Below are 9,019 nucleotides of genomic sequence, written 5' to 3' on the forward strand. Positions count from 1 at the left end.
TTTAGAGAGTCGTGAAATATGCATGCTTTTACATTTTGTAACGTAAAGCTTTATTAGCGATTCAGCGCACCAGAAAGAAGCTACGCCGAGGTCTGACTGTAGTATAGCACAATCTTGGGCATTAGTCATTACGCGATACAGTACACAATCATCCGCGAACAATTTTATAGAGAACCCTATTTGCGATGGGAAGTCGTTAATGTAAACTAGAAACAAGAGAGGACAGATCCCTGTGGTACCCTGGACGTTAAAAGGAGTAGTAGTAGAAGTATGCCCATTGACAGAAACATATTAAGAGCGGCTAGATAAAAAAAAAAAGTTTATTCCAGTTTAAAATAGGATCAATATTAAGTTTACTCAGTTTCATTAGAAGGATGTTTTGCGAGACAGAGTCGAAGCCTTAGCAAAATCTAAGAAAATGCAGTCAACAATTAGCCCGGCCTCACTAGCAACTAACAGGTCATTAGCAAACGATACGAGCTGTGTTTCACAAGAAAACAACTTTCGGAACCCGTGTTGACAGTTAGTAAAAAAAACAAGTTGAACTCGAGAAAGGCAACAAGGTGAGAGTAAATGATATGTTCAAGTAATTTACACGGCACACTAGTCAATGATATGGGCCTGTAGTTAAATGGGGAGTGAGCAGTTCCTGATTTATGCAAAGGAACCACCTTCCCTACCCAACACTGCAAAGGCTGAAAAAATTTAGGAAAGAATCAAGGATGAATAGATGGCGGTGCTCTTCAGGAACTTTGAATTAATGCCGTCAATCCCAGCACACGCGGAAATTTTAAGCTTCTGGATTAAGCAGTCGACACCAATTGAATCAATACTAACAGGAAAGATAGGACTAAAATTAGCGCCAAAAACAGGTGGATAACAGGTAGGAGTCGTGTGGGAAAAATAAGAAGCAAACACATCGTTCAGAACATTGCAAACAATCGTTTAGATCTACAGGAATATCATTCGCATCACAAAGCTCAGCTGCACTGAATGTAGTACCGCTGACCACGCTCCAAAACTTTCGTGGGCTATCTTTTAAAAGAGAAAAAAGTGTACACTGACAAAACTCCTGATTTGATTGTGCGACATCTTGTTTATAAATTATACTCCGTATCAGCAGCTTCATAAGCGTGCCAGCGCTCAGTACATTTTGTTAATTTTGCGCGCCGAAATTCTTTTTATTTCGCAGACGCTTAAGGCGTGCGTTAAACAAAGGTGCCCGTGAATTAGAGCGAATACGCTTCAGAGGGATGTACTGGTTAGTTAGGTCACTCACTTTTTGTTTGAAGAAAGACCAGTTTTCTTGAACCGTTCGCGTATGAAAACGTGAGATGTACTTGGTTAGAAACGCGTCTAATTCATTATCAATTGAAACAAAATCTTCATTTTTGTAGTCGCGAATAATTTTAAATGATTTACATGAGGAAGTAATTGCCTGCAAGTCGAACTAAATAACAGAATGGTGACTTAAACCTGGCAAATACGTTAAGGGAGACACAAGGTCAGGGGTTGTAGTGAGAATGAGGTCTAATACATTGGAAGAATGAGATGAACATCCTGTAGGCTCTTGTACAAGTTGCTTTAAATTAAAATCAAAGCAAAGGCTTAGAACCAAAAAAGCCTGTGATGAGTGGTCATTTATCGTGGGAGTGTCGCTCTTCCAGTTAATTGTGGGAAAAGTAAAATCACCCAGTAGAAGCAAAGACGAAAGAGGAAACCGAACTATTTCAAACATCATGAAGCTCAGAGCGAAGCAAAAAATCAAAAACACGCGCAAAAAAAAAGAAAAAAAATCCTTGTTCCTGACATGTACACGGGCACGCACAAAATCCAAAGATATGTTAAGTGGTACAACGCTCGATATTATATAGAATCGCCAACAGCGATAAGAACACCGCTACCTGAGCGCGAGTCACAGTTAAAACGATACAATTTGTACATATTTTTACACTCAAAAATTTCACTGTCGGCAATTTTTGCTAGAAAGCCACGTTTCGGTAAGAATAACAATATCAGCTTTACACGTGCCGATAAGAGATGACAAGGCATCGAGTTTGTTGCACACACTACGCATGTTAGAATACAATATTGAGACGGTGTTAGTCGCCGGGCCTTTATAGTTATGTTGATGGCGCGTGTGAATTATTGCTTGGGACAGATGAGGAAACTGCATTATCGGTGCCCGGTCGCGGCGCGGAAACTGTATTATTGAATACCGGACAAAAGCTCACCCATTTTATCACAGACCCAGACAAAAGCTCACCAGGAGAAAATTTCATGTTGGTCTCAACACGAGTGCGGACAACTTAAGTGCATGCGTGCGACACTAAAATGTAATGATAAATTAAATCTGACAGGCACATGGTTTGCTGATCAGAGTAGAAACAAGTTTATTTATCGATTGTATTAGAAGCGAATGCAGTCCCCTACTAGCTCCAGCAGTCTTGGTAGATCTGGGTGCACCTGGAACCCCTCGCAAAGATTTTTCAGACAATTCTGCAGGCGCAGAGTGGATTTTCGCATCCGCTTCACTGGGGACTCACCTCCCCGGGCTTGTGTCAATGCCGTGACATTGAGCGCCTGATTTTTCTGTCGGCATTCAATCAGCCTCCAGACGCTTGGATGGAGGCTGACAATCTTCTGGAACCAGGTATTCCATCCTTCGTAGGTGTTGTTCGTCCGGTCTTTGTCTTGAAGAGTGGCGTCGTACATATTCCACCATTCCGGGGGAAGCTGCGGTCGTCGTCGGCGCTTAGTCAGGCAAAGGAAAGAACTCGCCCTGGTGCCGCCGAAGAAGGAGCAGAAGCTTAACGGAAGAGGCCGTTGACATACGTGCAATAAAAGTAGTCCAGCAGGTCGCCGATGTCACCTGTAGACTTTTCCCTAATGTAGGTTAGTCCTTCGGGCACAAGCTGTGGTGGAAGGAACGCCAGCCTATACAGAATTCCGCACTGCTTTCTAAATTTGTTATCTGCCTTGTACTTGTCCAAAAGGCTCAACTCCTGTTCCTTCAAAATATTTTAAAAATTCTCAACTCAATGGTTTGTATATTACAGTTTTGCTTCAGTTTCCCTTTCACATCACCCTGAATCCTTGATTAAAAATACATTTACGACGCACAATGACGGAAATGATTTAATTTCCTTAGCCATTCACTTCAAATATTAGCCTGAACCCCAAGAAAACCCATGCATTAGTAATGAAGAGACATTGCGCCTAACCTTTATGTGCTCGTTTAGCGTTACGTAAGAACAATGAAAATGCGAGGTCACCGAAGGGTGACGTCGCTTCTTCGATCACTCTTCGGGTTCAATAACTTCGGTTCACGAAGTTTCTTGGGCGGGGAACAGAGGTTCTCCGGGATATCTTGAGGCAAGCGAGCTTGATCTCCACTAAGTTTCGATGACCTAAATTTTGGTCCCAAATCGTTGCTTCTCTGCCTGTTATGGCTTATCTGTCGGCACCTTTGCATGGGATGGGGTACCAGTTCTAAAATGGTGCAATGTCCATCGTGTCCGCACTTTATCCCAATTTCTTTTTCGCACTGGCAGCAAAAAAAAAGTGAGGTAAGCTTTTGTCCGAGTTTGTGAAAAAAACGGGTGAGCTTTTGCCCGGTTACCGTATTATTGGTGCCCCGGAGAGACGCGGTGTTGTTAGTTTCACGAGCATGACTAGGAGTCAGTTCACAAACACAATCTGTTACAGGGCAGTAAGTATACACCTTTTGGTTAACGTGCAGCCTGTTTAGTTTGAGCGAGAACCACTGACCGGTGCCTTTACCGAAGTCGATTAACTTTTTACGTAACTGCCGCGTAGCCAGACAGAAATCTTCACTGACTAAAATTCCTGTTCCCTTGAACTTAAAACGATGAGAGAAAACATTCGCCTTGAACATAAAGGAAGAAAATTTAATAATTATTGGCCGGCAGTTATTACTTGTGTATGAGCCTAATCTTTGAGCACGGGATATCGCATCGCACCTCACCAGGCAAATTTAGTCCTAATATCGTAGAAAGATTGTCGCGGATATGAGTCTCTGACTGCGACCAGTTTTCGAAAAGGGTGTCAGCAATACCGTAGAAAACTAAGTTGCCACGACGTGACCTATCTTCAAGCTCATTAAATCTTGAATTCAGAACGATAGTTTCGCCTCGGACGGCCTCACCATACTCCGCGACAACTTTTCTTGACAATGCAGTGGAAGGTACAGGCCCGCGCCTCCTCTCCCATTTTGAGTGTACGCAGGCTCTCGTCCTCCCCCATTTTCGGGGAGAGGAGGAGAGCCCGCGCACACTCAAAATGGGAGAGGGGACGCGGGCCTGTACCTTCCGCTGCATTGCCAAGAAAAGTTGTCGCGGAGTATAGCAACATTAGACAGTTCAGCAGGATCCACTGGCACATCTAGTGATTCCACAAGTGATTCGACTGCTGCAAGTCTTGAATTGATGTCTAAAACACCGTTAGTTCTAGCTGATGCTGGTTATCTTTGACCTGATTTAGCATGGCAACCATCTCGGTATGACGCGCATTGTTCTTAGCAGACTGTTCAGCAATGGCAGCCAGAATATTAGCGTTAGTGATAGAGCCGGGGTTTTATTCAACGTCCCCAGATAACACAAGTAACTGAAAAACGTGAACTCACACATAACCAACTCTAAAAAGAACCAGCGGGCACTGGAGGAGCAGCACAAAACCATGGCAAGACCGTTTAACGTGCAAGGATAGGTATTTACGAACCTGCAGAATGAAGCACAAAAGATTTTGAAGCGACCGTATAGCCGCCGCTCCTCTGTGCCCATGGACTGAAAGCGTCCTGTGGTGACCAGACCACCAGGCGCTTAAATTCGGATGGATGGGTGGATGGATAGTAAGGACTATACACTTTGTAACGGGCGGCAGCTTGCGCCACCTAGCATAAATTTTCGTCATCCCTTCTTTTTTTAATTTGTATGAATCTTGTTATAACAACCCCCCCCTTTTTTTAAAGTAATTTTATTGCTTAATTTTATCGGTATTTTTTTATCCTTCTCTAGATCTCTTCCACCAATCTTCCAATCTCCTCTTAGTTACCGAAATTCTTTCCCTATTTATTCGTCCATCCATGTCCGGAAAACTCCCAGTACCCCCTCCAAATCTGTAGTCATCCCCCCCAAGAGGGTGGGACGAAGCCCCGTGCACGTCCCTTTCGCGGTTGCATACGTCGCACATAGTGTCTACTTCCTGGAATTTAGCCCTGTACGTTTTCGTTCTCAGCACTCCCGTTCTAGCTTCAAACAGCAAAGAGCTCCCCACTGAATTATCATACAGCTGTTCCTTCTTTATTTCTTGTTTTTGTGCCCTGTATATTGGTAAAGCTGATTTCCCCTGCTTTCTCTCTTCCCACAATTTCCTCTCTGTTTCCTTTACTCCCTTACGCAAGGAATCCTGTTGTCGTTGACGATGATGCTGGCCTGGTGAAGGGGAGGGACGCAACTGTAGTATCGAACACGGACGCGATGTCGTCATTAGCCGCCAGGAATACAGAGCATGGTGACGGTGCAGAGATGGTGGCTGGCTGGCGAAGAGGAGGTAGCCTTGTCCTAAGGCAGGCCAAAATCTGAAGAATGAAGCAGAAGGGATTTTAAAGCGACCGCATAGCCGCCGCTCCTCTGTGCCCACTGAAAACGTCCTGTGGTGACCAGGCGCTTAAATTCGCAGGGAGTCCTGTTGTCCTTGACGATGATGCTGGCCTTTCTGAACGCAACCTACTTGAAGAAGGTGCGACCACTGCCGTGGCTATTATGTGGGTTTTCTTTGTTATCCATTCACTCATATTATATCCCAAGTTCGTTTATAGTGAACTCCCCATATAGGGAATATGGATTGTGTGACAGTTGTAACAAGGGAGCTGCATGTGACTACGGCGGTAGCCGCACGTGAAGGGACTAGCTGGTGCAGAGCCAGAAGAAGAGAAGGACGACGGGGCTACGAGGGGCTTGGCAAGTGCTGCTGACTCTGCCTTCGTGGCTTGTCTTGTTCTGGCACAGTCTTGATATATGACCTCGTTGCCGGCATTTGAAACAAACACTATTTACAAACTTGCACGTTGATTCCCGGTGCTTGCCGCCGCAACGGAAACAGCTGCGTCGCTCTTCCGCTGACTGCGCCGATGTCGACGGTGCTGTCACGCGGTTCACCGCTGTCTCGGCTGTCCCGCTCGCTCGGCCGGTGATCTGTTCAGCACCTCTCGCGGCGGCTTCCATGCTCGTGATTAACTCCACCGCCCGATCCAACGTCAAGTTAGGCTCTTCCAGTAGCCTCCTCCTCATCACGTCATTCCTGATGCCGTGCACGATGCGGTCCCGAAGGTTGTTCGCCAACTCCGCCCCGAATTCGCACCGATCGGCCAATTGGCGCAGGCCGGCGACAAACTCCTTCACGGTTTCCCCGATGTCTTGTGTGCGGCAGTAGAAATGATACCGTTGTACAATCACCGACGGTCGCGGGGAGTAATGCTCTGTAAGCAACTCAAGACATCTGGCGAGAGGGGCCTCCGAAGGTCTGATGGGTGCCAGCAGCCTGCGCAGGAGTGAGTACGTTGGCCTGCCACAGCTGCTCAGAAACACGGCTCGTTGCTTGTCTGCGACGATGTTGTTCGCGATGAAGAACTGATCCACAATCTCGACATACTCTTCCCATTCCTGACCACCTTCCCCCGTGAACGGCTCTAACTTTGGCATGATGTTCGCGGTATTTTTCACATACTTGTTATAATAACATGGTTCGTAGTCTTAACCTCGTCGCCAGTTGTTAGAATAACAAAATATGGTTTATAGCTCGCCGGAACAGCAGCACTTGCCAAGCCCCTCGTAGCCCCGTCGTCCTTCTCTTCTTCTGGCTCTGCACCAGCTAGTCCCTTCACGTGCGGCTACCGCCGTAGTCACATGCAGCTCCCTTGTTACAACTGTCACAGATTGTAGTTAAACGATCCGTTTAAGGTGCGCCGCAAGACATGATATTCAGTGATGTCCCTATTGGCGAGGCGCTCTCACCCATTTATTGCCCCTTTACCTTGGTGTATACCTATCACAAGGCCTTTCCACATGCCCAGAGGCCTTGTGGGCATGTCATGTCATATTTTTTTAATTGAGCGCGGGGCACAGTGTAATGTGAATATACCAACAATTAGCGAAGTGACGTTAATTGCCGGATCTCTCCCAAAAGCAGTCGTCAGAGGATGCGAGCTTGACCCGTTTGGGCTTTTGTGCTGAGCTGGGCACCGTACATGCTACATTGTTCAAGCAGGCCCCTCCTCCCACTCACAGGAGAACACGAACTCCAGCCAAAAGCTGACGCCGCATTCGGTTGGTTAAGTCAGCCGAGTGCTGAGTCATTGTATTTGTTGTCCCCATCCATGTAGTTCTAAAGTTAACCGCTTAGGGTGCCACGGTCTGATCTCCCCCCCCCCCCCCCCCCCCCCAATAGCTAAAGCGACCTCTTTCTTGTTGTCCCAGAAATGTTTTGTAACATGCATCAGTGATATTGCCACGCGCGTGGCCGAATTGTTACCGCGCTTGGCTCTCGCGCAATGGCTCCGGGTTCGATTCTAGAGAGTGGACTCCTACTTTTTTTATTTTATCTATTTTTTAAACTTGACATTCTCGTAAATACGAGAACCTTGTCGTCTTATCGAATTTCGAATGTTCTACGCGCCGAACGTTCTAAGCCGAATGTTCCAGAAACCCACGCTTCTGCAAAAGGTACACCGAGTGGCGGTCCGGAGTCAGTCTCGCCCAGGGTGTAAGATAGACAGGTGGGGAAACGGCCCATAAAAACCTACCGCAGCGCCGTGACCGGATTGTGTACTCGTCTGCTTGCGGGTGGCTTGCGGGTACCCCCGATTTGCGACAGATGGCGCTGCGGCGAGAAGAAAAAAAATTGGAATCGAATTTGCATGGAACTTTATGGGAGAGTGCGCAAAATAAACTGAGAGCACGACAGTCCTCCATTGAAAACCCACGAGAAACCTTCTCCGTCAGTTTAACTAAAGTCCCTCTATACTTAAGTTTAACCGGTCGCCAGCGTTCGCCCACCTGGAGTGAGAGTTCGCTGTGCTCCACATAGATGGCGCCACAGAAAAAGAGAAACCCGAGGGGGACACAATCCGGTCACTCATTTGGCTCTCGTTTCACCACCTGTCTATCTTACACCCTGGTCTCGCCCCAGCGCTCGACCCTGCTGTTTCGTCAACGTCGACGCCTGCGACGCTAACCTTTCTCTATTTTGTTTTGGGCACAAGTTCGCCCCATTAAACGTTGAGTTTCTTCAGTTATTCGCCACCTCATCATTTGTCATTCGTGACAATATCCTGCTCCTTATAGTTGGACTGCGATGATAGCCCTATAAAGCCCCCCCCCCCCCCCCCCCCCCCCTGTTTTGTGTTGTTGCGAGCTAATAAAGCATTCGGGTAAACCAGATTTGCGCAGCTGTATAATTGCCGTTGTGTCTGACGTCACTTCAAATTACGCAATGCGAAAGTATCTTTAAAAGTAATTGAATTACATTTCTAAGTATTTGTACTCTACCCAAGATACATTACAGTTAAAGTAACTTGGGTAGTATTTTAAATACTTTATGAAGCAGGTATTTAGTAACTTAACTTAAATACTTTTATCGAGTATTTTGTCCAACACTTGTTTAACGTGTACAAAAAAGTGATCCTTAGATTTCCGCTTAATGACGTCATAGATGCGTCACGTGCTGTCACCGGCCGCCATTTTGGCGGCGTCTCAGCAGCTGTACTGGACGTGGAAGACTCATGTTTTTGCTGCAGGTTGCTCTCCATGCTGAATAGTCCACGGAAGCTTCGCCAGCCAGGAATCGGGACGCATAGCAGCGACACTCACCTTCGCTCTTGCTTTTTCGCCAGTTTTTCCACGAACAACCGCCAGGATCGCGACATCCGACGGGATAGCACCCTAGGTTTTGTGACGTCATTTGTGAAGCTTATGCACATGTGCCATGCCGACAGCAGCAT

This window comes from Ixodes scapularis, unplaced genomic scaffold (assembly GCF_016920785.2).
Source record: "Ixodes scapularis isolate PalLabHiFi unplaced genomic scaffold, ASM1692078v2 PGA_scaffold7__128_contigs__length_106722199, whole genome shotgun sequence".
Classification (NCBI taxonomy): Eukaryota; Metazoa; Arthropoda; class Arachnida; order Ixodida; family Ixodidae; genus Ixodes; species Ixodes scapularis.